This window comes from Electrophorus electricus, chromosome 5 (assembly GCF_041902795.1).
Source record: "Electrophorus electricus isolate QZ-2024a chromosome 5, ASM4190279v1, whole genome shotgun sequence".
Taxonomy (NCBI): Eukaryota; Metazoa; Chordata; class Actinopteri; order Gymnotiformes; family Gymnotidae; genus Electrophorus; species Electrophorus electricus.
This window is the reverse complement of record NC_137501.1, coordinates 24,974,033-25,001,955: the sequence shown is the minus strand read 5'-3', so window position 1 is coordinate 25,001,955 and position 27,923 is coordinate 24,974,033. Positions and strand designations below refer to the sequence as shown.

General features: G+C 40.5%; 14 non-coding genes across 14 annotated transcripts; all 14 read left to right on the top strand.

Moving 5' to 3' along the window:
• The first annotated feature begins 1,327 nt into the window (after positions 1–1,327).
• On the top strand, positions 1,328–1,399 carry trnaw-cca (transfer RNA tryptophan (anticodon CCA)). Its single transcript has one exon. It is a non-coding gene; the product is annotated as a tRNA-Trp (tRNA).
• A 1,898-nt stretch (positions 1,400–3,297) lies between these two features.
• Positions 3,298–3,369, top strand: trnaw-cca (transfer RNA tryptophan (anticodon CCA)). Its single transcript has one exon. It is a non-coding gene; the product is annotated as a tRNA-Trp (tRNA).
• A 1,899-nt stretch (positions 3,370–5,268) lies between these two features.
• trnaw-cca (transfer RNA tryptophan (anticodon CCA)) lies at positions 5,269–5,340 on the top strand. The gene has a single exon. It is a non-coding gene; the product is annotated as a tRNA-Trp (tRNA).
• Positions 5,341–7,239: 1,899 nt separating this feature from the next.
• trnaw-cca (transfer RNA tryptophan (anticodon CCA)) lies at positions 7,240–7,311 on the top strand. The gene has a single exon. It is a non-coding gene; the product is annotated as a tRNA-Trp (tRNA).
• A 1,899-nt stretch (positions 7,312–9,210) lies between these two features.
• trnaw-cca (transfer RNA tryptophan (anticodon CCA)) lies at positions 9,211–9,282 on the top strand. The gene has a single exon. It is a non-coding gene; the product is annotated as a tRNA-Trp (tRNA).
• Positions 9,283–11,181: 1,899 nt separating this feature from the next.
• trnaw-cca (transfer RNA tryptophan (anticodon CCA)) lies at positions 11,182–11,253 on the top strand. The gene has a single exon. It is a non-coding gene; the product is annotated as a tRNA-Trp (tRNA).
• A 1,898-nt stretch (positions 11,254–13,151) lies between these two features.
• On the top strand, positions 13,152–13,223 carry trnaw-cca (transfer RNA tryptophan (anticodon CCA)). The gene has a single exon. It is a non-coding gene; the product is annotated as a tRNA-Trp (tRNA).
• A 1,899-nt stretch (positions 13,224–15,122) lies between these two features.
• trnaw-cca (transfer RNA tryptophan (anticodon CCA)) lies at positions 15,123–15,194 on the top strand. Its single transcript has one exon. It is a non-coding gene; the product is annotated as a tRNA-Trp (tRNA).
• Positions 15,195–17,092: 1,898 nt separating this feature from the next.
• On the top strand, positions 17,093–17,164 carry trnaw-cca (transfer RNA tryptophan (anticodon CCA)). The gene has a single exon. It is a non-coding gene; the product is annotated as a tRNA-Trp (tRNA).
• Positions 17,165–19,063: 1,899 nt separating this feature from the next.
• trnaw-cca (transfer RNA tryptophan (anticodon CCA)) lies at positions 19,064–19,135 on the top strand. The gene has a single exon. It is a non-coding gene; the product is annotated as a tRNA-Trp (tRNA).
• A 1,899-nt stretch (positions 19,136–21,034) lies between these two features.
• On the top strand, positions 21,035–21,106 carry trnaw-cca (transfer RNA tryptophan (anticodon CCA)). Its single transcript has one exon. It is a non-coding gene; the product is annotated as a tRNA-Trp (tRNA).
• A 1,899-nt stretch (positions 21,107–23,005) lies between these two features.
• trnaw-cca (transfer RNA tryptophan (anticodon CCA)) lies at positions 23,006–23,077 on the top strand. The gene has a single exon. It is a non-coding gene; the product is annotated as a tRNA-Trp (tRNA).
• Positions 23,078–24,977: 1,900 nt separating this feature from the next.
• trnaw-cca (transfer RNA tryptophan (anticodon CCA)) lies at positions 24,978–25,049 on the top strand. The gene has a single exon. It is a non-coding gene; the product is annotated as a tRNA-Trp (tRNA).
• Positions 25,050–26,947: 1,898 nt separating this feature from the next.
• On the top strand, positions 26,948–27,019 carry trnaw-cca (transfer RNA tryptophan (anticodon CCA)). Its single transcript has one exon. It is a non-coding gene; the product is annotated as a tRNA-Trp (tRNA).
• Positions 27,020–27,923: the final 904 nt, after the last annotated feature.

Here is a 27,923-nt window from a genome sequence, read left to right as displayed (position 1 = left end):
TTGGAGAAGTAGAGGAATTCCACTACTGTGGCTCTCTTCCTTCTGGTTTAGTGGCAAGTTTATGAGAACCTAACTACTGCAGCCCAGGTTTAATCCTTTGTATGGTTATGCTGTTATGATTAGAACAAGCAGATATAAAATGGAAAAGAAAATTTGATTCTTGAACTTTGATTAAAATGCACGAGGGACCCACTCCATAATGTTGAGAACGAATGGAAGGGAAAGTTATCAGCAAATACATTCTCCACTGACAAACTTAAATTGATTAAAATTTAAGTGGATTCTTGAAATTGGAAAACTCCAGGCAGCTTGCACACAGAGGGATAAGTCTTTTTAAATGTCTCTTTGTGAACTAGTTAGGAATCTTTCTCTGTTGTCAACTCAGGAGCTGTTTAGCAACTCTCTGCACCTACCAAATGCTGTCACTTCTGTCTTTTCTTTCAAAAGTTCTTGGAGAGTCTGTCTTCAATCAGATGTCTGTCTTTCTTAAACAGAATGAATCATCACTGGAATGTAAATCTCGCCAACATCAGCTTCTACATGTCCATGGAGATGCGTCCCCAATTCAAAAGCTTAGGATCTCCCTAGAAGACACTTTGGTCACTCTGACCATGCATGCAAACATGGGCTACAAGCGGACTACCAAATATCATTCTCTACTCATACTGCTGATTTGAGTGGTATATGCAGTTTCCTCATCAGCAACATAATGAAAATCCACCCCTTTCTGTTTAAGGAAGACACTCAGCTTCAGGTGCAGTGTCTTGTTATCTGAAGAATGGACTACATCAACTTGCTCCATGTAGGCCTACGACTCTGTGCCAGCAAACCCCTGCAACTCAGTCAGAGTGCTGTTATGTGCAATCAACCCTGCTGTACTACTTCTCAAAGGTTTATGAGAAAGTTTAGATGGCTTGGTTGTAATCCAAACATGTAGTAGCATACCAGTCACTGCCACGATATGCTCTTTTTGCTTACATTATGGTTACATGCTAAACAGGAGATACCAGCAATACATTTAGCAGTGGAGCCTTTATATCGCTCGACAACAGACTCTGTAGTCCCTAAAACAGCAACCTGCATAGGTGGCTGAGGCTCTGAAGAAAGCAGAGAGCTCAGAGATTCTATCAGAAGTTTGCCTCCCTTTGATTCTTCCATCCCTCTCCTTAAAGCTAGTCTTGAATTTGTGAACTTTGTGGGAGATGAGGGTAATAAAGGAAAGTAAAATTCTGGAATGGAATGTTACACTGGTCATTCAGCTGTCCAATCTTGTGAAATACAAACTCTACCTCCACTGGCTACAGTGTACCAGTGATGGTGTTTCCTTGACCTGGTGGCGCAACGGTAGCGTGTCTGACTCCAGATCAGAAGGTTGCGTGTTCAAATCACGTCGAGGTCACAGCTTTCTTTCTATTCACTAGGAAAGCTGCATGACTCGCATGTAATTTGCAGATATTATTGTTTACAATCTAGAATAACAGAGTTTTAGCTAAATTTATTTAAGATAAATTTATTCCTCTCCAATAATTATGCAGCTGTGAGAGAGGAGTCAATGAAACCGATGCATGTTAAAAACCCATGTCTTTGCCCGCATTCACTCCTCAATCGATCTTGGTTTATATGAGCGATCTCTGACATTAAAAAGTATCCTAAATATGGCAAACATCAGCTTTGTTTTGTATCATGAATAAGAACTGGCATAGGGCACTTTTGGAGCTATTGTCCACTAATGCATCTTCCACTACACTGTGTCTTTGGGTCATTGGCCTTTTATTTTAGTGCTTGATTTTCCGTTAGTTCCTTTTGCTATTTGCACTATTGGTTATTGTGGACGAATATGCCATCCTACTAAGTGCTGTAAGTATTTTGGATGAAAAGGTATGCCTACTTAACCTGCCTTGATGTGCAGAAATTGGACTCGGATAGCCATTTTGACACCACTGATTTACATCACGTGTCCATTTGTCATCTTTGGAGAAGTAGAGGAATTCCACTACTGTGGCTCTCTTCCTTCTGGTTTAGTGGCAAGTTTATGAGAACCTAACTACTGCAGCCCAGGTTTAATCCTTTGTATGGTTATGCTGTTATGATTAGAACAAGCAGATATAAAATGGAAAAGAAAATTTGATTCTTGAACTTTGATTCAAATGCACGAGGGACCCACTCCATAATGTTGAGAACGAATGGAAGGGAAAGTTGTCAGCAAATACATCCTCCACTGACAAACTTAAATTGATTAAAATTTAAGTGGATTCTTGAAATTGGAAAACTCAGGCAGCTTGCACACAAAGGGATAAGTCTTTTTAAATGTCTTTTTGTGAACTAGTTAGGAATCTTTCTCTGTTGTCAACTCAGGAGCTGTTTAGCAACTCTCTGCACCTACCAAATGCTGTCACTTCTGTCTTTTCTTTCAAAAGTTCTTGGAGAGTCTGTCTTCAATCAGATGTCTGTCTTTCTTAAACAGAATGAATCATCACTGGAATGTAAATCTCGCCAACATCAGCTTCTACATGTCCATGGAGATGCGTCCCCAATTCAAAAGCTTAGGATCTCCCTAGAAGACACTTTGGTCACTCTGACCATGCATGCAAACATGGGCTACAAGCGGACTACCAAATATCATTCTCTACTCATACTGCTGATTTGAGTGGTATATGCAGTTTCCTCATCAGCAACATAATGAAAATCCACCCCTTTCTGTTTAAGGAAGACACTCAGCTTCAGGTGCAGTGTCTTGTTATCTGAAGAATTGACTACATCAACTTGCTCCATGTAGGCCTACGACTCTGTGCCAGCAAACCCCTGCAACTCAGTCAGAGTGCTGTTATGTGCAATCAACCCTGCTGTACTACTTCTCAAAGGTTTATGAGAAAGTTTAGATGGCTTGGTTGTAATCCAAACCTGTAGTAGCATACCAGTCACTGCCACGATATGCTCTTTTTGCTTACATTATGGTTACATGCTAAACAGGAGATACCAGCAATACATTTAGCAGTTGAGCCTTTATATCGCTCGACAAAAGACTCGGTAGTCCCTAAAACAGCAACCTGCATAGGTGGCTGAGGCTCTGAAGAAAGCAGAGAGCTCAGAGATTCTATCAGAAGTTTGCCTCCCTTTGATTCTTCCATCCCTCTCCTTAAAGCTAGTCTTGAATTTGTGAACTTTGTGGGAGATGAGGGTAATAAAGGAAAGTAAAATTCTGGAATGGAATGTTACACTGGTCATTCAGCTGTCCAATCTTGTGAAACACAAACTCTACCTCCACTGGCTACAGTGTACCAGTGATGGTGTTTCCTTGACCTCGTGGCGCAACGGTAGCGTGTCTGACTCCAGATCAGAAGGTTGCGTGTTCAAATCACGTTGAGGTCACAGCTTTCTTTCTATTCACTAGGAAAGCTGCATGACTCGCATGTAATTTGCAGATATTATTGTTTACATTGTAGAATAACAGAGTTTTACCTCAATTTATTTAAGATAAATTTATTCCTCTCCAATAATTATGCAGCTGTGAGAGAGGAGTCAATGAAACCGATGCATGTTAAAAACCCATGTCTTTGCCCGCATTCACTCCTCAATCGATCTTGGTTTATATGAGCGATCTCTGACATTAAAAAGTATCCTAAATATGGCAAACATCAGCTTTGTTTTGTATCATGAATAAGAACTGGCATAGGGCACTTTTGGAGCTATTGTCCACTAATGCATCTTCCACTACACTGTGTCTTTGGGTCATTGGCCTTTTATTTTAGTGCTTGATTTTCCGTTAGTTCCTTTTGCTATTTGCACTATTGGTTATTGTGGACGAATATGCCATCCTACTAAGTGCTGTAAGTATTTTGGATGAAAAGGTAGGCCTACTTAACCTGCCTTGATGTGCAGAAATTGGACTCGGATAGCCATTTTGACACCACTGATTTACATCACGTGTCCATTTGTCATCTTTGGAGAAGTAGAGGAATTCCACTACTGTGGCTCTCTTCCTTCTGGTTTAGTGGCAAGTTTATGAGAACCTAACTACTGCAGCCCAGGTTTAATCCTTTGTATGGTTATGCTGTTATGATTAGAACAAGCAGATATAAAATGGAAAAGAAAATTTGATTCTTGAACTTTGATTAAAATGCACGAGGGACCCACTCCATAATGTTGAGAACGAATGGAAGGGAAAGTTATCAGCAAATACATTCTCCACTGACAAACTTAAATTGATTAAAATTTAAGTGGATTCTTGAAATTGGAAAACTCCAGGCAGCTTGCACACAGAGGGATAAGTCTTTTTAAATGTCTCTTTGTGAACTAGTTAGGAATCTTTCTCTGTTGTCAACTCAGGAGCTGTTTAGCAACTCTCTGCACCTACCAAATGCTGTCACTTCTGTCTTTTCTTTCAAAAGTTCTTGGAGAGTCTGTCTTCAATCAGATGTCTGTCTTTCTTAAACAGAATGAATCATCACTGGAATGTAAATCTCGCCAACATCAGCTTCTACATGTCCATGGAGATGCGTCCCCAATTCAAAAGCTTAGGATCTCCCTAGAAGACACTTTGGTCACTCTGACCATGCATGCAAACATGGGCTACAAGCGGACTACCAAATATCATTCTCTACTCATACTGCTGATTTGAGTGGTATATGCAGTTTCCTCATCAGCAACATAATGAAAATCCACCCCTTTCTGTTTAAGGAAGACACTCAGCTTCAGGTGCAGTGTCTTGTTATCTGAAGAATGGACTACATCAACTTGCTCCATGTAGGCCTACGACTCTGTGCCAGCAAACCCCTGCAACTCAGTCAGAGTGCTGTTATGTGCAATCAACCCTGCTGTACTACTTCTCAAAGGTTTATGAGAAAGTTTAGATGGCTTGGTTGTAATCCAAACATGTAGTAGCATACCAGTCACTGCCACGTTATGATCTTTTTGCTTACATTATGGTTACATGCTAAACAGGAGATACCAGCAATACATTTAGCAGTGGAGCCTTTATATCGCTCGACAACAGACTCTGTAGTCCCTAAAACAGCAACCTGCATAGGTGGCTGAGGCTCTGAAGAAAGCAGAGAGCTCAGAGATTCTATCAGAAGTTTGCCTCCCTTTGATTCTTCCATCCCTCTCCTTAAAGCTAGTCTTGAATTTGTGAACTTTGTGGGAGATGAGGGTAATAAAGGAAAGTAAAATTCTGGAATGGAATGTTACACTGGTCATTCAGCTGTCCAATCTTGTGAAATACAAACTCTACCTCCACTGGCTACAGTGTACCAGTGATGGTGTTTCCTTGACCTCGTGGCGCAACGGTAGCGTGTCTGACTCCAGATCAGAAGGTTGCGTGTTCAAATCACGTCGAGGTCACAGCTTTCTTTCTATTCACTAGGAAAGCTGCATGACTCGCATGTAATTTGCAGATATTATTGTTTACAATCTAGAATAACAGAGTTTTACCTCAATTTATTTAAGATAAATTTATTCCTCTCCAATAATTATGCAGCTGTGAGAGAGGAGTCAATGAAACCGATGCATGTTAAAAACCCATGTCTTTGCCCGCATTCACTCCTCAATCGATCTTGGTTTATATGAGCGATCTCTGACATTAAAAAGTATCCTAAATATGGCAAACATCAGCTTTGTTTTGTATCATGAATAAGAACTGGCATAGGGCACTTTTGGAGCTATTGTCCACTAATGCATCTTCCACTACACTGTGTCTTTGGGTCATTGGCCTTTTATTTTAGTGCTTGATTTTCCGTTAGTTCCTTTTGCTATTTGCACTATTGGTTATTGTGGACGAATATGCCATCCTACTAAGTGCTGTAAGTATTTTGGATGAAAAGGTAGGCCTACTTAACCTGCCTTGATGTGCAGAAATTGGACTCGGATAGCCATTTTGACACCACTGATTTACATCACGTGTCCATTTGTCATCTTTGGAGAAGTAGAGGAATTCCACTACTGTGGCTCTCTTCCTTCTGGTTTAGTGGCAAGTTTATGAGAACCTAACTACTGCAGCCCAGGTTTAATCCTTTGTATGGTTATGCTGTTATGATTAGAACAAGCAGATATAAAATGGAAAAGAAAATTTGATTCTTGAACTTTGATTAAAATGCACGAGGGACCCACTCCATAATGTTGAGAACGAATGGAAGGGAAAGTTATCAGCAAATACATTCTCCACTGACAAACTTAAATTGATTAAAATTTAAGTGGATTCTTGAAATTGGAAAACTCCAGGCAGCTTGCACACAGAGGGATAAGTCTTTTTAAATGTATCTTTGTGAACTAGTTAGGAATCTTTCTCTGTTGTCAACTCAGGAGCTGTTTAGCAACTCTCTGCACCTACCAAATGCTGTCACTTCTGTCTTTTCTTTCAAAAGTTCTTGGAGAGTCTGTCTTCAATCAGATGTCTGTCTTTCTTAAACAGAATGAATCATCACTGGAATGTAAATCTCGCCAACATCAGCTTCTACATGTCCATGGAGATGCGTCCCCAATTCAAAAGCTTAGGATCTCCCTAGAAGACACTTTGGTCACTCTGACCATGCATGCAAACATGGGCTACAAGCGGACTACCAAATATCATTCTCTACTCATACTGCTGATTTGAGTGGTATATGCAGTTTCCTCATCAGCAACATAATGAAAATCCACCCCTTTCTGTTTAAGGAAGACACTCAGCTTCAGGTGCAGTGTCTTGTTATCTGAAGAATGGACTACATCAACTTGCTCCATGTAGGCCTACGACTCTGTGCCAGCAAACCCCTGCAACTCAGTCAGAGTGCTGTTATGTGCAATCAACCCTGCTGTACTACTTCTCAAAGGTTTATGAGAAAGTTTAGATGGCTTGGTTGTAATCCAAACATGTAGTAGCATACCAGTCACTGCCACGTTATGATCTTTTTGCTTACATTATGGTTACATGCTAAACAGGAGATACCAGCAATACATTTAGCAGTGGAGCCTTTATATCGCTCGACAACAGACTCTGTAGTCCCTAAAACAGCAACCTGCATAGGTGGCTGAGGCTCTGAAGAAAGCAGAGAGCTCAGAGATTCTATCAGAAGTTTGCCTCCCTTTGATTCTTCCATCCCTCTCCTTAAAGCTAGTCTTGAATTTGTGAACTTTGTGGGAGATGAGGGTAATAAAGGAAAGTAAAATTCTGGAATGGAATGTTACACTGGTCATTCAGCTGTCCAATCTTGTGAAATACAAACTCTACCTCCACTGGCTACAGTGTACCAGTGATGGTGTTTCCTTGACCTCGTGGCGCAACGGTAGCGTGTCTGACTCCAGATCAGAAGGTTGCGTGTTCAAATCACGTCGAGGTCACAGCTTTCTTTCTATTCACTAGGAAAGCTGCATGACTCGCATGTAATTTGCAGATATTATTGTTTACAATCTAGAATAACAGAGTTTTACCTCAATTTATTTAAGATAAATTTATTCCTCTCCAATAATTATGCAGCTGTGAGAGAGGAGTCAATGAAACCGATGCATGTTAAAAACCCATGTCTTTGCCCGCATTCACTCCTCAATCGATCTTGGTTTATATGAGCGATCTCTGACATTAAAAAGTATCCTAAATATGGCAAACATCAGCTTTGTTTTGTATCATGAATAAGAACTGGCATAGGGCACTTTTGGAGCTATTGTCCACTAATGCATCTTCCACTACACTGTGTCTTTGGGTCATTGGCCTTTTATTTTAGTGCTTGATTTTCCGTTAGTTCCTTTTGCTATTTGCACTATTGGTTATTGTGGACGAATATGCCATCCTACTAAGTGCTGTAAGTATTTTGGATGAAAAGGTAGGCCTACTTAACCTGCCTTGATGTGCAGAAATTGGACTCGGATAGCCATTTTGACACCACTGATTTACATCACGTGTCCATTTGTCATCTTTGGAGAAGTAGAGGAATTCCACTACTGTGGCTCTCTTCCTTCTGGTTTAGTGGCAAGTTTATGAGAACCTAACTACTGCAGCCCAGGTTTAATCCTTTGTATGGTTATGCTGTTATGATTAGAACAAGCAGATATAAAATGGAAAAGAAAATTTGATTCTTGAACTTTGATTCAAATGCACGAGGGACCCACTCCATAATGTTGATAACGAATGGAAGGGAAAGTTATCAGCAAATACATCCTCCACTGACAAACTTAAATTGATTAAAATTTAAGTGGATTCTTGAAATTGGTAAACTCCAGGCAGCTTGCACACAAAGGGATAAGTCTTTTTAAATGTCTTTTTGTGAACTAGTTAGGAATCTTTCTCTGTTGTCAACTCAGGAGCTGTTTAGCAACTCTCTGCACCTACCAAATGCTGTCACTTCTGTCTTTTCTTTCAAAAGTTCTTGGAGAGTCTGTCTTCAATCAGATGTCTGTCTTTCTTAAACAGAATGAATCATCACTGGAATGTAAATCTCGCCAACATCAGCTTCTACATGTCCATGGAGATGCGTCCCCAATTCAAAAGCTTAGGATCTCCCTAGAAGACACTTTGGTCACTCTGACCATGCATGCAAACATGGGCTACAAGCGGACTACCAAATATCATTCTCTACTCATACTGCTGATTTGAGTGGTATATGCAGTTTCCTCATCAGCAACATAATGAAAATCCACCCCTTTCTGTTTAAGGAAGACACTCAGCTTCAGGTGCAGTGTCTTGTTATCTGAAGAATGGACTACATCAACTTGCTCCATGTAGGCCTACAACTCTGTGCCAGCAAACCCCTGCAACTCAGTCAGAGTGCTGTTATGTGCAATCAACCCTGCTGTACTACTTCTCAAAGGTTTATGAGAAAGTTTAGATGGCTTGGTTGTAATCCAAACCTGTAGTAGCATACCAGTCACTGCCACGATATGCTCTTTTTGCTTACATTATGGTTACATGCTAAACAGGAGATACCAGCAATACATTTAGCAGTTGAGCCTTTATATCGCTCAACAACAGACTCGGTAGTCCCTAAAACAGCAACCTGCATAGGTGGCTGAGGCTCTGAAGAAAGCAGAGAGCTCAGAGATTTTATCAGAAGTTTGCCTCCCTTTGATTCTTCCATCCCTCTCCTTAAAGCTAGTCTTGAATTTGTGAACTTTGTGGGAGATGAGGGTAATAAAGGAAAGTAAAATTCTGGAATGGAATGTTACACTGGTCATTCAGCTGTCCAATCTTGTGAAACACAAACTCTACCTCCACTGGCTACAGTGTACCAGTGATGGTGTTTCCTTGACCTCGTGGCGCAACGGTAGCGTGTCTGACTCCAGATCAGAAGGTTGCGTGTTCAAATCGCGTTGAGGTCACAGCTTTCTTTCTATTCACTAGGAAAGCTGCATGACTCGCATGTAATTTGCAGATATTATTGTTTACATTGTAGAATAACAGAGTTTTACCTCAATTTATTTAAGATAAATTTATTCCTCTCCAATAATTATGCAGCTGTGAGAGAGGAGTCAATGAAACCGATGCATGTTAAAAACCCATGTCTTTGCCCGCATTCACTCCTCAATCGATCTTGGTTTATATGAGCGATCTCTGACATTAAAAAGTATCCTAAATATGGCAAACATCAGCTTTGTTTTGTATCATGAATAAGAACTGGCATAGGGCACTTTTGGAGCTATTGTCCACTAATGCATCTTCCACTACACTGTGTCTTTGGGTCATTGGCCTTTTATTTTAGTACTTGATTTTCCGTTAGTTCCTTTTGCTATTTGCACTATTGGTTATTGCGGACGAATATGCCATCCTACTAAGTGCTGTAAGTATTTTGGATGAAAAGGTAGGCCTACTTAACCTGCCTTGATGTGCAGAAATTGGACTCGGATAGCCATTTTGACACCACTGATTTACATCACGTGTCCATTTGTCATCTTTGGAGAAGCAGAGGAATTCCACTACTGTGGCTCTCTTCCTTCTGGTTTAGTGGCAAGTTTATGAGAACCTAACTACTGCAGCCCAGGTTTAATCCTTTGTATGGTTATGCTGTTATGATTAGAACAAGCAGATATAAAATGGAAAAGAAAATTTGATTCTTGAACTTTGATTCAAATGCACGAGGGACCCACTCCATAATGTTGAGAACGAATGGAAGGGAAAGTTATCAGCAAATACATCCTCCACTGACAAACTTAAATTGATTAAAATTTAAGTGGATTCTTGAAATTGGAAAACTCCAGGCAGCTTGCACACAAAGGGATAAGTCTTTTTAAATGTCTTTTTGTGAACTAGTTAGGAATCTTTCTCTGTTGTCAACTCAGGAGCTGTTTAGCAACTCTCTGCACCTACCAAATGCTGTCACTTCTGTCTTTTCTTTCAAAAGTTCTTGGAGAGTCTGTCTTCAATCAGATGTCTGTCTTTCTTAAACAGAATGAATCATCACTGGAATGTAAATCTCGCCAACATCAGCTTCTACATGTCCATGGAGATGCGTCCCCAATTCAAAAGCTTAGGATCTCCCTAGAAGACACTTTGGTCACTCTGACCATGCATGCAAACATGGGCTACAAGCGGACTACCAAATATCATTCTCTACTCATACTGCTGATTTGAGTGGTATATGCAGTTTCCTCATCAGCAACATAATGAAAATCCACCCCTTTCTGTTTAAGGAAGACACTCAGCTTCAGGTGCAGTGTCTTGTTATCTGAAGAATGGACTACATCAACTTGCTCCATGTAGGCCTACGACTCTGTGCCAGCAAACCCCTGCAACTCAGTCAGAGTGCTGTTATGTGCAATCAACCCTGCTGTACTACTTCTCAAAGGTTTATGAGAAAGTTTAGATGGCTTGGTTGTAATCCAAACCTGTAGTAGCATACCAGTCACTGCCACGATATGCTCTTTTTGCTTACGTTATGGTTACATGCTAAACAGGAGATACCAGCAATACATTTAGCAGTTGAGCCTTTATATCGCTCGACAACAGACTCGGTAGTCCCTAAAACAGCAACCTGCATAGGTGGCTGAGGCTCTGAAGAAAGCAGAGAGCTCAGAGATTCTATCAGAAGTTTGCCTCCCTTTGATTCTTCCATCCCTCTCCTTAAAGCTAGTCTTGAATTTGTGAACTTTGTGGGAGATGAGGGTAATAAAGGAAAGTAAAATTCTGGAATGGAATGTTACACTGGTCATTCAGCTGTCCAATCTTGTGAAACACAAACTCTACCTCCACTGGCTACAGTGTACCAGTGATGGTGTTTGCTTGACCTCGTGGCGCAACGGTAGCGTGTCTGACTCCAGATCAGAAGGTTGCGTGTTCAAATCACGTTGAGGTCACAGCTTTCTTCCTATTCACTAGGAAAGCTCCATGACTCGCATGTAATTTGCAGATATTATTGTTTACATTGTAGAATAACAGAGTTTTACCTCAATTTATTTAAGATAAATTTATTCCTCTCCAATAATTATGCAGCTGTGAGAGAGGAGTCAATGAAACCGATGCATGTTAAAAACCCATGTCTTTGCCCGCATTCACTCCTCAATCGATCTTGGTTTATATGAGCGAGCTCTGACATTAAAAAGTATCCTAAATATGGCAAACATCAGCTTTGTTTTGTATCATGAATAAGAACTGGCATAGGGCACTTTTGGAGCTATTGTCCACTAATGCATCTTCCACTACACTGTGTCTTTGGGTCATTGGCCTTTTATTTTAGTGCTTGATTTTCCGTTAGTTCCTTTTGCTATTTGCACTATTGGTTATTGTGGACGAATATGCCATCCTACTAAGTGCTGTAAGTATTTTGGATGAAAAGGTAGGCCTACTTAACCTGCCTTGATGTGCAGAAATTGGACTCGGATAGCCATTTTGACACCACTGATTTACATCACGTGTCCATTTGTCATCTTTGGAGAAGTAGAGGAATTCCACTACTGTGGCTCTCTTCCTTCTGGTTTAGTGGCAAGTTTATGAGAACCTAACTACTGCAGCCCAGGTTTAATCCTTTGTATGGTTATGCTGTTATGATTAGAACAAGCAGATATAAAATGGAAAAGAAAATTTGATTCTTGAACTTTGATTCAAATGCACGAGGGACCCACTCCATAATGTTGAGAACGAATGGAGGGAAAGTTATCAGCAAATACATTCTCCACTGACAAATTTAAATTGATTAAAATTTAAGTGGATTCTTGAAATTGGAAAACTCCAGGCAGCTTGCACACAGAGGGATAAGTCTTTTTAAATGTCTCTTTGTGAACTAGTTAGGAATCTTTCTCTGTTGTCAACTCAGGAGCTGTTTAGCAACTCTCTGCACCTACCAAATGCTGTCACTTCTGTCTTTTCTTTCAAAAGTTCTTGGAGAGTCTGTCTTCAATCAGATGTCTGTCTTTCTTAAACAGAATGAATCATCACTGGAATGTAAATCTCGCCAACATCAGCTTCTACATGTCCATGGAGATGCGTCCCCAATTCAAAAGCTTAGGATCTCCCTAGAAGACACTTTGGTCACTCTGACCATGCATGCAAACATGGGCTACAAGCGGACTACCAAATATCATTCTCTACTCATACTGCTGATTTGAGTGGTATATGCAGTTTCCTCATCAGCAACATAATGAAAATCCACCCCTTTCTGTTTAAGGAAGACACTCAGCTTCAGGTGCAGTGTCTTGTTATCTGAAGAATGGACTACATCAACTTGCTCCATGTAGGCCTACGACTCTGTGCCAGCAAACCCCTGCAACTCAGTCAGAGTGCTGTTATGTGCAATCAACCCTGCTGTACTACTTCTCAAAGGTTTATGAGAAAGTTTAGATGGCTTGGTTGTAATCCAAACATGTAGTAGCATACCAGTCACTGCCACGTTATGCTCTTTTTGCTTACATTATGGTTACATGCTAAACAGGAGATACCAGCAATACATTTAGCAGTGGAGCCTTTATATCGCTCGACAACAGACTCTGTAGTCCCTAAAACAGCAACCTGCATAGGTGGCTGAGGCTCTGAAGAAAGCAGAGAGCTCAGAGATTCTATCAGAAGTTTGCCTCCCTTTGATTCTTCCATCCCTCTCCTTAAAGCTAGTCTTGAATTTGTGAACTTTGTGGGAGATGAGGGTAATAAAGGAAAGTAAAATTCTGGAATGGAATGTTACACTGGTCATTCAGCTGTCCAATCTTGTGAAATACAAACTCTACCTCCACTGGCTACAGTGTACCAGTGATGGTGTTTCCTTGACCTCGTGGCACAACGGTAGCGTGTCTGACTCCAGATCAGAAGGTTGCGTGTTCAAATCACGTCGAGGTCACAGCTTTCTTTCTATTCACTAGGAAAGCTGCATGACTCGCATGTAATTTGCAGATATTATTGTTTACAATCTAGAATAACAGAGTTTTACCTCAATTTATTTAAGATAAATTTATTCCTCTCCAATAATTATGCAGCTGTGAGAGAGGAGTCAATGAAACCAATGCATGTTAAAAACCCATGTCTTTGCCCGCATTCACTCCTCAATCGATCTTTGTTTATATGAGCGATCTCTGACATTAAAAAGTATCCTAAATATGGCAAACATCAGCTTTGTTTTGTATCATGAATTAGAACTGGCATAGGGCACTTTTGGAGCTATTTTCCACTAATGCATCTTCCACTACACTGTGTCTTTGGTTCATTGGCCTTTTATTTTAGTGCTTGATTTTCCGTTAGTTCCTTTTGCTATTTGCACTATTGGTTATTGTGGACGAATATGCCATCCTACTAAGTGCTGTAAGTATTTTGGATGAAAAGGTAGGCCTACTTAACCTGCCTTGATGTGCAGAAATTGGACTCGGATAGCCATTTTGACACCACTGATTTACATCACGTGTCCATTTGTCATCTTTGGAGAAGTAGAGGAATACCACTACTGTGGCTCTCTTCCTTCTGGTTTAGTGGCAAGTTTATGAGAACCTAACTACTGCAGCCCAGGTTTAATCCTTTGTCTGGTTATGCTGTTATGATTAGAACAAGCAGATATAAAATGGAAAAGAAAATTTGATTCTTGAACTTTGATTCAAATGCACGAGGGACCCACTCCATTATGTTGAGAACGAATGGAAGGGAAAGTTATCAGCAAATACATCCTCCACTGACAAACTTAAATTGATTAAAATTTAAGTGGGTTCTTGAAATTGGAAAACTCCAGGCAGCTTGCACACAGAGGGATAAGTCTTTTTAAATGTCTCTTTGTGAACTAGTTAGGAATCTTTCTCTGTTGTCAACTCAGGAGCTGTTTAGCAACTCTCTGCACCTACCAAATGCTGTCACTTCTGTCTTTTCTTTCAAAAGTTCTTGGAGAGTCTGTCTTCAATCAGATGTCTGTCTTTCTTAAACAAAATGAATCATCACTGGAATGTAAATCTCGCCAACATCAGCTTCTACATGTCCATGGAGATGCGTCCCCAATTCAAAAGCTTAGGATCTCCCTAGAAGACACTTTGGTCACTCTGACCATGCATGCAAACATGGGCTACAAGCGGACTACCAAATATCATTCTCTACTCATACTGCTGATTTGAGTGGTATATGCAGTTTCCTCATCAGCAACATAATGAAAATCCACCCCTTTCTGTTTAAGGAAGACACTCAGCTTCAGGTGCAGTGTCTTGTTATCTGAAGAATGGACTACATCAACTTGCTCCATGTAGGCCTACGACTCTGTGCCAGCAAACCCCTGCAACTCAGTCAGAGTGCTGTTATGTGCAATCAACCCTGCTGTACTACTTCTCAAAGGTTTATGAGAAAGTTTAGATGGCTTGGTTGTAATCCAAACCTGTAGTAGCATACCAGTCACTGCCACGATATGCTCTTTTTGCTTACATTATGGTTACATGCTAAACAGGAGATACCAGCAATACATTTAGCAGTGGAGCCTTTATATCGCTCGACAACAGACTCGGTAGTCCCTAAAACAGCAACCTGCATAGGTGGCTGAGGCTCTGAAGAAAGCAGAGAGCTCAGAGATTCTATCAAAAGTTTGCCTCCCTTTGATTCTTCCATCCCTCTCCTTAAAGCTAGTCTTGAATTTGTGAACTTTGTGGGAGATGAGGGTAATAAAGGAAAGTAAAATTCTGGAATGGAATGTTACACTGGTCATTCAGCTGTCCAATCTTGTGAAATACAAACTCTACCTCCACTGGCTACAGTGTACCAGTGATGGTGTTTCCTTGACCTCGTGGCGCAACGGTAGCGTGTCTGACTCCAGATCAGAAGGTTGCGTGTTCAAATCACGTTGAGGTCACAGCTTTCTTTCTATTCACTAGGAAAGCTGCATGACTCGCATGTAATTTGCAGATATTATTGTTTACAATCTAGAATAACAGAGTTTTAGCTAAATTTATTTAAGATAAATTTATTCCTCTCCAATAATTATGCAGCTGTGAGAGAGGAGTCAATGAAACCAATGCATGTTAAAAACCCATGTCTTTGCCCGCATTCACTCCTCAATCGATCTTGGTTTATATGAGCGATCTCTGACATTAAAAAGTATCCTAAATATGGCAAACATCAGCTTTGTTTTGTATCATGAATTAGAACTGGCATAGGGCACTTTTGGAGCTATTGTCCACTAATGCATCTTCCACTACACTGTGTCTTTGGGTCATTGGCCTTTTATTTTAGTGCTTGATTTTCCGTTAGTTCCTTTTGCTATTTGCACTATTGGTTATTGTGGATGAATATGCCATCCTACTAAGTGCTGTAAGTATTTTGGATGAAAAGGTAGGCCTACTTAACCTGCCTTGATGTGCAGAAATTGGACTCGGATAGCCATTTTGACACCACTGATTTACATCACGTGTCCATTTTCATCTTTGGAGAAGTAGAGGAATACCACTACTGTGGCTCTCTTCCTTCTGGTTTAGTGGCAAGTTTATGAGAACCTAACTACTGCAGCCCAGGTTTAATCCTTTGTCTGGTTATGCTGTTATGATTAGAACAAGCAGATATAAAATGGAAAAGAAAATTTGATTCTTGAACTTTGATTCAAATGCACGAGGGACCCACTCCATAATGTTGAGAACGAATGGAAGGGAAAGTTATCAGCAAATACATCCTCCACTGACAAACTTAAATTGATTAAAATTTAAGTGGATTCTTGAAATTGGAAAACTCCAGGCAGCTTGCACACAGAGGGATAAGTCTTTTTAAATGTCTCTTTGTGAACTAGTTAGGAATCTTTCTCTGTTGTCAACTCAGGAGCTGTTTAGCAACTCTCTGCACCTACCAAATGCTGTCACTTCTGTCTTTTCTTTCAAAAGTTCTTGGAGAGTCTGTCTTCAATCAGATGTCTGTCTTTCTTAAACAGAATGAATCATCACTGGAATGTAAATCTCGCCAACATCAGCTTCTACATGTCCATGGAGATGCGTCCCCAATTCAAAAGCTTAGGATCTCCCTAGAAGACACTTTGGTCACTCTGACCATGCATGCAAACATGGGCTACAAGCGGACTACCAAATATCATTCTCTACTCATACTGCTGATTTGAGTGGTATATGCAGTTTCCTCATCAGCAACATAATGAAAATCCACCCCTTTCTGTTTAAGGAAGACACTCAGCTTCAGGTGCAGTGTCTTGTTATCTGAAGAATGGACTACATCAACTTGCTCCATGTAGGCCTACGACTCTGTGCCAGCAAACCCCTGCAACTCAGTCAGAGTGCTGTTATGTGCAATCAACCCTGCTGTACTACTTCTCAAAGGTTTATGAGAAAGTTTAGATGACTTGGTTGTAATCCAAACATGTAGTAGCATACCAGTCACTGCCACGTTATGCTCTTTTTGCTTACATTATGGTTACATGCTAAACAGGAGATACCAGCAATACATTTAGCAGTGGAGCCTTTATATCGCTCGACAACAGACTCTGTAGTCCCTAAAACAGCAACCTGCATAGGTGGCTGAGGCTCTGAAGAAAGCAGAGAGCTCAGAGATTCTATCAGAAGTTTGCCTCCCTTTGATTCTTCCATCCCTCTCCTTAAAGCTAGTCTTGAATTTGTGAACTTTGTGGGAGATGAGGGTAATAAAGGAAAGTAAAATTCTGGAATGGAATGTTACACTGGTCATTCAGCTGTCCAATCTTGTGAAATACAAACTCTACCTCCACTGGCTACAGTGTACCAGTGATGGTGTTTCCTTGACCTCGTGGCGCAATGGTAGCGTGTCTGACTCCAGATCAGAAGGTTGCGTGTTCAAATCACGTCGAGGTCACAGCTTTCTTTCTATTCACTAGGAAAGCTGCATGACTCGCATGTAATTTGCAGATATTATTGTTTACAATCTAGAATAACAGAGTTTTAGCTAAATTTATTTAAGATAAATTTATTCCTCTCCAATAATTATGCAGCTGTGAGAGAGGAGTCAATGAAACCAATGCATGTTAAAAACCCATGTCTTTGCCCGCATTCACTCCTCAATCGATCTTGGTTTATATGAGCGATCTCTGACATTAAAAAGTATCCTAAATATGGCAAACATCAGCTTTGTTTTGTATCATGAATTAGAACTGGCATAGGGCACTTTTGGAGCTATTGTCCACTAATGCATCTTCCACTACACTGTGTCTTTGGGTCATTGGCCTTTTATTTTAGTGCTTGATTTTCCGTTAGTTCCTTTTGCTATTTGCACTATTGGTTATTGTGGATGAATATGCCATTCTACTAAGTGCTGTAAGTATTTTGGATGAAAAGGTAGGCCTACTTAACCTGCCTTGATGTGCAGAAATTGGACTCGGATAGCCATTTTGACACCACTGATTTACATCACGTGTCCATTTGTCATCTTTGGAGAAGTAGAGGAATACCACTACTGTGGCTCTCTTCCTTCTGGTTTAGTGGCAAGTTTATGAGAACCTAACTACTGCAGCCCAGGTTTAATCCTTTGTCTGGTTATGCTGTTATGATTAGAACAAGCAGATATAAAATGGAAAAGAAAATTTGATTCTTGAACTTTGATTCAAATGCACGAGGGACCCACTCCATAATGTTGAGAACGAATGGAAGGGAAAGTTATCAGCAAATACATCCTCCACTGACAAACTTAAATTGATTAAAATTTAAGTGGATTCTTGAAATTGGAAAACTCCAGGCAGCTTGCACACAGAGGGATAAGTCTTTTTAAATGTCTCTTTGTGAACTAGTTAGGAATCTTTCTCTGTTGTCAACTCAGGAGCTGTTTAGCAACTCTCTGCACCTACCAAATGCTGTCACTTCTGTCTTTTCTTTCAAAAGTTCTTGGAGAGTCTGTCTTCAATCAGATGTCTGTCTTTCTTAAACAGAATGAATCATCACTGGAATGTAAATCTCGCCAACATCAGCTTCTACATGTCCATGGAGATGCGTCCCCAATTCAAAACCTTAGGATCTCCCTAGAAGACACTTTGGTCACTCTGACCATGCATGCAAACATGGGCTACAAGCGGACTACCAAATATCATTCTCTACTCATACTGCTGATTTGAGTGGTATATGCAGTTTCCTCATCAGCAACATAATGAAAATCCACCCCTTTCTGTTTAAGGAAGACACTCAGCTTCAGGTGCAGTGTCTTGTTATCTGAAGAATGGACTACATCAACTTGCTCCATGTAGGCCTACGACTCTGTGCCAGCAAACCCCTGCAACTCAGTCAGAGTGCTGTTATGTGCAATCAACCCTGCTGTACTACTTCTCAAAGGTTTATGAGAAAGTTTAGATGGCTTGGTTGTAATCCAAACATGTAGTAGCATACCAGTCACTGCCACGATATGCTCTTTTTGCTTACATTATGGTTACATGCTAAACAGGAGATACCAGCAATACATTTAGCAGTGGAGCCTTTATATCGCTCGACAACAGACTCTGTAGTCCCTAAAACAGCAATCTGCATAGGTGGCTGAGGCTCTGAAGAAAGCAGAGAGCTCAGAGATTCTATCAGAAGTTTGCCTCCCTTTGATTCTTCCATCCCTCTCCTTAAAGCTAGTCTTGAATTTGTGAACTTTGTGGGAGATGAGGGTAATAAAGGAAAGTAAAATTCTGGAATGGAATGTTACACTGGTCATTCAGCTGTCCAATCTTGTGAAATACAAACTCTACCTCCACTGGCTACAGTGTACCAGTGATGGTGTTTCCTTGACCTCGTGGCGCAACGGTAGCGTGTCTGACTCCAGATCAGAAGGTTGCGTGTTCAAATCACGTCGAGGTCACAGCTTTCTTTCTATTCACTAGGAAAGCTGCATGACTCGCATGTAATTTGCAGATATTATTGTTTACAATCTAGAATAACAGAGTTTTAGCTAAATTTATTTAAGATAAATTTATTCCTCTCCAATAATTATGCAGCTGTGAGAGAGGAGTCAATGAAACCAATGCATGTTAAAAACCCATGTCTTTGCCCGCATTCACTCCTCAATCGATCTTGGTTTATATGAGCGATCTCTGACATTAAAAAGTATCCTAAATATGGCAAACATCAGCTTTGTTTTGTATCATGAATTAGAACTGGCATAGGGCACTTTTGGAGCTATTGTCCACTAATGCATCTTCCACTACACTGTGTCTTTGGGTCATTGGCCTTTTATTTTAGTGCTTGATTTTCCGTTAGTTCCTTTTGCTATTTGCACTATTGGTTATTGTGGATGAATATGCCATCCTACTAAGTGCTGTAAGTATTTTGGATGAAAAGGTAGGCCTACTTAACCTGCCTTGATGTGCAGAAATTGGACTCGGATAGCCATTTTGACACCACTGATTTACATCACGTGTCCATTTGTCATCTTTGGAGAAGTAGAGGAATACCACTACTGTGGCTCTCTTCCTTCTGGTTTAGTGGCAAGTTTATGAGAACCTAACTACTGCAGCCCAGGTTTAATCCTTTGTCTGGTTATGCTGTTATGATTAGAACAAGCAGATATAAAATGGAAAAGAAAATTTGATTCTTGAACTTTGATTCAAATGCACGAGGGACCCACTCCATAATGTTGAGAACGAATGGAAGGGAAAGTTATCAGCAAATACATCCTCCACTGACAAACTTAAATTGATTAAAATTTAAGTGGATTCTTGAAATTGGAAAACTCCAGGCAGCTTGCACACAGAGGGATAAGTCTTTTTAAATGTCTCTTTGTGAACTAGTTAGGAATCTTTCTCTGTTGTCAACTCAGGAGCTGTTTAGCAACTCTCTGCACCTACCAAATGCTGTCACTTCTGTCTTTTCTTTCAAAAGTTCTTGGAGAGTCTGTCTTCAATCAGATGTCTGTCTTTCTTAAACAGAATGAATCATCACTGGAATGTAAATCTCGCCAACATCAGCTTCTACATGTCCATGGAGATGCGTCCCCAATTCAAAAGCTTAGGATCTCCCTAGAAGACACTTTGGTCACTCTGACCATGCATGCAAACATGGGCTACAAGCGGACTACCAAATATCATTCTCTACTCATACTGCTGATTTGAGTGGTATATGCAGTTTCCTCATCAGCAACATAATGAAAATCCACCCCTTTCTGTTTAAGGAAGACACTCAGCTTCAGGTGCAGTGTCTTGTTATCTGAAGAATGGACTACATCAACTTGCTCCATGTAGGCCTACGACTCTGTGCCAGCAAACCCCTGCAACTCAGTCAGAGTGCTGTTATGTGCAATCAACCCTGCTGTACTACTTCTCAAAGGTTTATGAGAAAGTTTAGATGGCTTGGTTGTAATCCAAACATGTAGTAGCATACCAGTCACTGCCACGTTATGCTCTTTTTGCTTACATTATGGTTACATGCTAAACAGGAGATACCAGCAATACATTTAGCAGTGGAGCCTTTATATCGCTCGACAACAGACTCTGTAGTCCCTAAAACAGCAACCTGCATAGGTGGCTGAGGCTCTGAAGAAAGCAGAGAGCTCAGAGATTCTATCAGAAGTTTGCCTCCCTTTGATTCTTCCATCCCTCTCCTTAAAGCTAGTCTTGAATTTGTGAACTTTGTGGGAGATGAGGGTAATAAAGGAAAGTAAAATTCTGGAATGGAATGTTACACTGGTCATTCAGCTGTCCAATCTTGTGAAATACAAACTCTACCTCCACTGGCTACAGTGTACCAGTGATGGTGTTTCCTTGACCTCGTGGCGCAACGGTAGCGTGTCTGACTCCAGATCAGAAGGTTGCGTGTTCAAATCACGTCGAGGTCACAGCTTTCTTTCTATTCACTAGGAAAGCTGCATGACTCGCATGTAATTTGCAGATATTATTGTTTACAATCTAGAATAACAGAGTTTTAGCTAAATTTATTTAAGATAAATTTATTCCTCTCCAATAATTATGCAGCTGTGAGAGAGGAGTCAATGAAACCAATGCATGTTAAAAACCCATGTCTTTGCCCGCATTCACTCCTCAATCGATCTTGGTTTATATGAGCGATCTCTGACATTAAAAAGTATCCTAAATATGGCAAACATCAGCTTTGTTTTGTATCATGAATTAGAACTGGCATAGGGCACTTTTGGAGCTATTGTCCACTAATGCATCTTCCACTACACTGTGTCTTTGGGTCATTGGCCTTTTATTTTAGTGCTTGATTTTCCGTTAGTTCCTTTTGCTATTTGCACTATTGGTTATTGTGGATGAATATGCCATCCTACTAAGTGCTGTAAGTATTTTGGATGAAAAGGTAGGCCTACTTAACCTGCCTTGATGTGCAGAAATTGGACTCGGATAGCCATTTTGACACCACTGATTTACATCACGTGTCCATTTGTCATCTTTGGAGAAGTAGAGGAATACCACTACTGTGGCTCTCTTCCTTCTGGTTTAGTGGCAAGTTTATGAGAACCTAACTACTGCAGCCCAGGTTTAATCCTTTGTCTGGTTATGCTGTTATGATTAGAACAAGCAGATATAAAATGGAAAAGAAAATTTGATTCTTGAACTTTGATTCAAATGCACGAGGGACCCACTCCATAATGTTGAGAACGAATGGAAGGGAAAGTTATCAGCAAATACATCCTCCACTGACAAACTTAAATTGATTAAAATTTAAGTGGATTCTTGAAATTGGAAAACTCCAGGCAGCTTGCACACAGAGGGATAAGTCTTTTTAAATGTCTCTTTGTGAACTAGTTAGGAATCTTTCTCTGTTGTCAACTCAGGAGCTGTTTAGCAACTCTCTGCACCTACCAAATGCTGTCACTTCTGTCTTTTCTTTCAAAAGTTCTTGGAGAGTCTGTCTTCAATCAGATGTCTGTCTTTCTTAAACAGAATGAATCATCACTGGAATGTAAATCTCACCAACATCAGCTTCTACATGTCCATGGAGATGCGTCCCCAATTCAAAAGCTTAGGATCTCCCTAGAAGACACTTTGGTCACTCTGACCATGCATGCAAACATGGGCTACAAGCGGACTACCAAATATCATTCTCTACTCATACTGCTGATTTGAGTGGTATATGCAGTTTCCTCATCAGCAACATAATGAAAATCCACCCCTTTCTGTTTAAGGAAGACACTCAGCTTCAGGTGCAGTGTCTTGTTATCTGAAGAATGGACTACATCAACTTGCTCCATGTAGGCCTACGACTCTGTGCCAGCAAACCCCTGCAACTCAGTCAGAGTGCTGTTATGTGCAATCAAGCCTGCTGTACTACTTCTCAAAGGTTTATGAGAAAGTTTAGATGGCTTGGTTGTAATCCAAACATGTAGTAGCATACCAGTCACTGCCACGTTATGCTCTTTTTGCTTACATTATGGTTACATGCTAAACAGGAGATACCAGCAATACATTTAGCAGTGGAGCCTTTATATCGCTCGACAACAGACTCTGTAGTCCCTAAAACAGCAACCTGCATAGGTGGCTGAGGCTCTGAAGAAAGCAGAGAGCTCAGAGATTCTATCAGAAGTTTGCCTCCCTTTGATTCTTCCATCCCTCTCCTTAAAGCTAGTCTTGAATTTGTGAACTTTGTGGGAGATGAGGGTAATAAAGGAAAGTAAAATTCTGGAATGGAATGTTACACTGGTCATTCAGCTGTCCAATCTTGTGAAATACAAACTCTACCTCCACTGGCTACAGTGTACCAGTGATGGTGTTTCCTTGACCTCGTGGCGCAACGGTAGCGTGTCTGACTCCAGATCAGAAGGTTGCGTGTTCAAATCACGTCGAGGTCACAGCTTTCTTTCTATTCACTAGGAAAGCTGCATGACTCGCATGTAATTTGCCCATTTTATTGTTTACATTGTAGAATAACAAAGCTTTACCTCAATTTATTTAAGATAAATTTATTCCTCTCCAATAATTATGCAGCTGTGAGAGAGGAGTCAATGAAACCAATGCATGTTAAAAACCCATGTCTTTGCCCGCATTCACTCCTCAATCGATCTTGCATTATATGAGTGATCTCTGACAGTAAAAAGTATCCTAAATCTGGCAAACATCAGCTTTGTTTTGTATCATGAATAAGAACTGGCAGAGGGCACTTTTGGAGCCTTTGTCCACTAATGCATCTTCCACTACACTGTGTCTTTGGGTCATTGGCCTTTTATTTTAGTGCTTGTTTTTTCCTTTAGTTCCTGTTGCATTTTGCACTATGGGTTCTTGTGGAAGAATATGCCATCCTACTAAGTGCTGTAAGTATTTTGGATGAAAAGGTAGGCCTACTTAACCTGCCTTGATGTGGAGAAATTGGACTCGGATAGCCATTTTGACACCACTGATTTACATCACGTGTCCATTTGTCATCTTTGGAGAAGTAGAGGAATTCCACTACTGTGGCTCTCTTCCTTCTGGTTTAGTGGCAAGTTTATGAGAACCTAACTACTGCAGCACAGGTTTAATCCTTTGTATGGTTATGCTGTTATGATTAGAACAAGCAGATATAAAATGGAAAAGAAAATTTGATTCTTGAACTTTGATTCAAATGCACGAGGGACCCACTCCATAATGTTGAGAACGAATGGAAGGGAAAGTTATCAGCAAATACATCCTCCACTGACAAACTTAAATTGATTAAAATTCAAGTGGATTCTTGAAATTGGAAAACTCCAGGCAGCTTGCACACAAAGGGATAAGTCTTTTTAAATGTCTTTTTGTGAACTAGTTAGGAATCTTTCTCTGTTGTCAACTCAGGAGCTGTTTAGCAACTCTCTGCACCTACCAAATGCTGTCACTTCTGTCTTTTCTTTCAAAAGTTCTTGGAGAGTCTGTCTTCAATCAGATGTCTGTCTTTCTTAAACAGAATGAATCATCACTGGAATGTAAATCTCGCCAACATCAGCTTCTACATGTCCATGGAGATGCGTCCCCAATTCAAAAGCTTAGGATCTCCCTAGAAGACACTTTGGTCACTCTGACCATGCATGCAAACATGGGCTACAAGCGGACTACCAAATATCATTCTCTACTCATACTGCTGATTTGAGTGGTATATGCAGTTTCCTCATCAGCAACATAATGAAAATCCACCCCTTTCTGTTTAAGGAAGACACTCAGCTTCAGGTGCAGTGTCTTGTTATCTGAAGAATGGACTACATCAACTTGCTCCATGTAGGCCTACGACTCTGTGCCAGCAAACCCCTGCAACTCAGTCAGAGTGCTGTTATGTGCAATCAACCCTGCTGTACTACTTCTCAAAGGTTTATGAGAAAGTTTAGATGGCTTGGTTGTAATCCAAACCTGTAGTAGCATACCAGTCACTGCCACGATATGCTCTTTTTGCTTACGTTATGGTTACATGCTAAACAGGAGATACCAGCAATACATTTAGCAGTTGAGCCTTTATATCGCTCGACAACAGACTCGGTAGTCCCTAAAACAGCAACCTGCATAGGTGGCTGAGGCTCTGAAGAAAGCAGAGAGCTCAGAGATTCTATCAGAAGTTTGCCTCCCTTTGATTCTTCCATCCCTCTCCTTAAAGCTAGTCTTGAATTTGTGAACTTTGTGGGAGATGAGGGTAATAAAGGAAAGTAAAATTCTGGAATGGAATGTTACACTGGTCATTCAGCTGTCCAATCTTGTGAAACACAAACTCTACCTCCACTGGCTACAGTGTACCAGTGATGGTTTTTCCTTGACCTCGTGGCGCAACGGTAGCGTGTCTGACTCCAGATCAGAAGGTTGCGTGTTCAAATCACGTTGAGGTCACAGCTTTCTTTCTATTCACTAGGAAAGCTCCATGACTCGCATGTAATTTGCAGATATTATTGTTTACATTGTAGAATAACAGAGTTTTACCTCAATTTATTTAAGATAAATTTATTCCTCTCCAATAATTATGCAGCTGTGAGAGAGGAGTCAATGAAACCGATGCATGTTAAAAACCCATGTCTTTGCCCGCATTCACTCCTCAATCGATCTTGGTTTATATGAGCGATCTCTGACATTAAAAAGTATCCTAAATATGGCAAACATCAGCTTTGTTTTGTATCATGAATAAGAACTGGCATAGGGCACTTTTGGAGCTATTGTCCACTAATGCATCTTCCACTACACTGTGTCTTTGGGTCATTGGCCTTTTATTTTAGTGCTTGATTTTCCGTTAGTTCCTTTTGCTATTTGCACTATTGGTTATTGTGGACGAATATGCCATCCTACTAAGTGCTGTAAGTATTTTGGATGAAAAGGTAGGCCTACTTAACCTGCCTTGATGTGCAGAAATTGGACTCGGATAGCCATTTTGACACCACTGATTTACATCACGTGTCCATTTGTCATCTTTGGAGAAGTAGAGGAATTCCACTACTGTGGCTCTCTTCCTTCTGGTTTAGTGGCAAGTTTATGAGAACCTAACTACTGCAGCCCAGGTTTAATCCTTTGTATGGTTATGCTGTTATGATTAGAACAAGCAGATATAAAATAGAAAAGAAAATTTGATTCTTGAACTTTGATTCAAATGCACGAGGGACCCACTCCATAATGTTGAGAACGAATGGAGGGAAAGTTATCAGCAAATACATTCTCCACTGACAAATTTAAATTGATTAAAATTTAAGTGGATTCTTGAAATTGGAAAACTCCAGGCAGCTTGCACACAGAGGGATAAGTCTTTTTAAATGTCTCTTTGTGAACTAGTTAGGAATCTTTCTCTGTTGTCAACTCAGGAGCTGTTTAGCAACTCTCTGCACCTACCAAATGCTGTCACTTCTGTCTTTTCTTTCAAAAGTTCTTGGAGAGTCTGTCTTCAATCAGATGTCTGTCTTTCTTAAACAGAATGAATCATCACTGGAATGTAAATCTCGCCAACATCAGCTTCTACATGTCCATGGAGATGCGTCCCCAATTCAAAAGCTTAGGATCTCCCTAGAAGACACTTTGGTCACTCTGACCATGCATGCAAACATGGGCTACAAGCGGACTACCAAATATCATTCTCTACTCATACTGCTGATTTGAGTGGTATATGCAGTTTCCTCATCAGCAACATAATGAAAATCCACCCCTTTCTGTTTAAGGAAGACACTCAGCTTCAGGTGCAGTGTCTTGTTATCTGAAGAATGGACTACATCAACTTGCTCCATGTAGGCCTACGACTCTGTGCCAGCAAACCCCTGCAACTCAGTCAGAGTGCTGTTATGTGCAATCAACCCTGCTGTACTACTTCTCAAAGGTTTATGAGAAAGTTTAGATGGCTTGGTTGTAATCCAAACATGTAGTAGCATACCAGTCACTGCCACGTTATGCTCTTTTTGCTTACATTATGGTTACATGCTAAACAGGAGATACCAGCAATACATTTAGCAGTGGAGCCATTATATCGCTCGACAACAGACTCTGTAGTCCCTAAAACAGCAACCTGCATAGGTGGCTGAGGCTCTGAAGAAAGCAGAGAGCTCAGAGATTCTATCAGAAGTTTGCCTCCCTTTGATTCTTCCATCCCTCTCCTTAAAGCTAGTCTTGAATTTGTGAACTTTGTGGGAGATGAGGGTAATAAAGGAAAGTAAAATTCTGGAATGGAATGTTACACTGGTCATTCAGCTGTCCAATCTTGTGAAATACAAACTCTACCTCCACTGGCTACAGTGTACCAGTGATGGTGTTTCCTTGACCTCGTGGCGCAACGGTAGCGTGTCTGACTCCAGATCAGAAGGTTGCGTGTTCAAATCACGTCGAGGTCACAGCTTTCTTTCTATTCACTAGGAAAGCTGCATGACTCGCATGTAATTTGCAGATATTATTGTTTACAATCTAGAATAACAGAGTTTTACCTCAATTTATTTAAGATAAATTTATTCCTCTCCAATAATTATGCAGCTGTGAGAGAGGAGTCAATGAAACCAATGCATGTTAAAAACCCATGTCTTTGCCCGCATTCACTCCTCAATCGATCTTGGTTTATATGAGCGATCTCTGACATTAAAAAGTATCCTAAATATGGCAAACATCAGCTTTGTTTTGTATCATGAATTAGAACTGGCATAGGGCACTTTTGGAGCTATTGTCCACTAATGCATCTTCCACTACACTGTGTCTTTGGGTCATTGGCCTTTTATTTTAGTGCTTGATTTTCCGTTAGTTCCTTTTGCTATTTGCACTATTGGTTATTGTGGATGAATATGCCATCCTACTAAGTGCTGTAAGTATTTTGGATGAAAAGGTAGGCCTACTTAACCTGCCTTGATGTGCAGAAATTGGACTCGGATAGCCATTTTGACACCACTGATTTACATCACGTGTCCATTTGTCATCTTTGGAGAAGTAGAGGAATACCACTACTGTGGCTCTCTTCCTTCTGGTTTAGTGGCAAGTTTATGAGAACCTAACTACTGCAGCCCAGGTTTAATCCTTTGTCTGGTTATGCTGTTATGATTAGAACAAGCAGATATAAAATGGAAAAGAAAATTTGATTCTTGAACTTTGATTCAAATGCACGAGGGACCCACTCCATAATGTTGAGAACGAATGGAAGGGAAAGTTATCAGCAAATACATCCTCCACTGACAAACTTAAATTGATTAAAATTTAAGTGGATTCTTGAAATTGGAAAACTCCAGGCAGCTTGCACACAGAGGGATAAGTCTT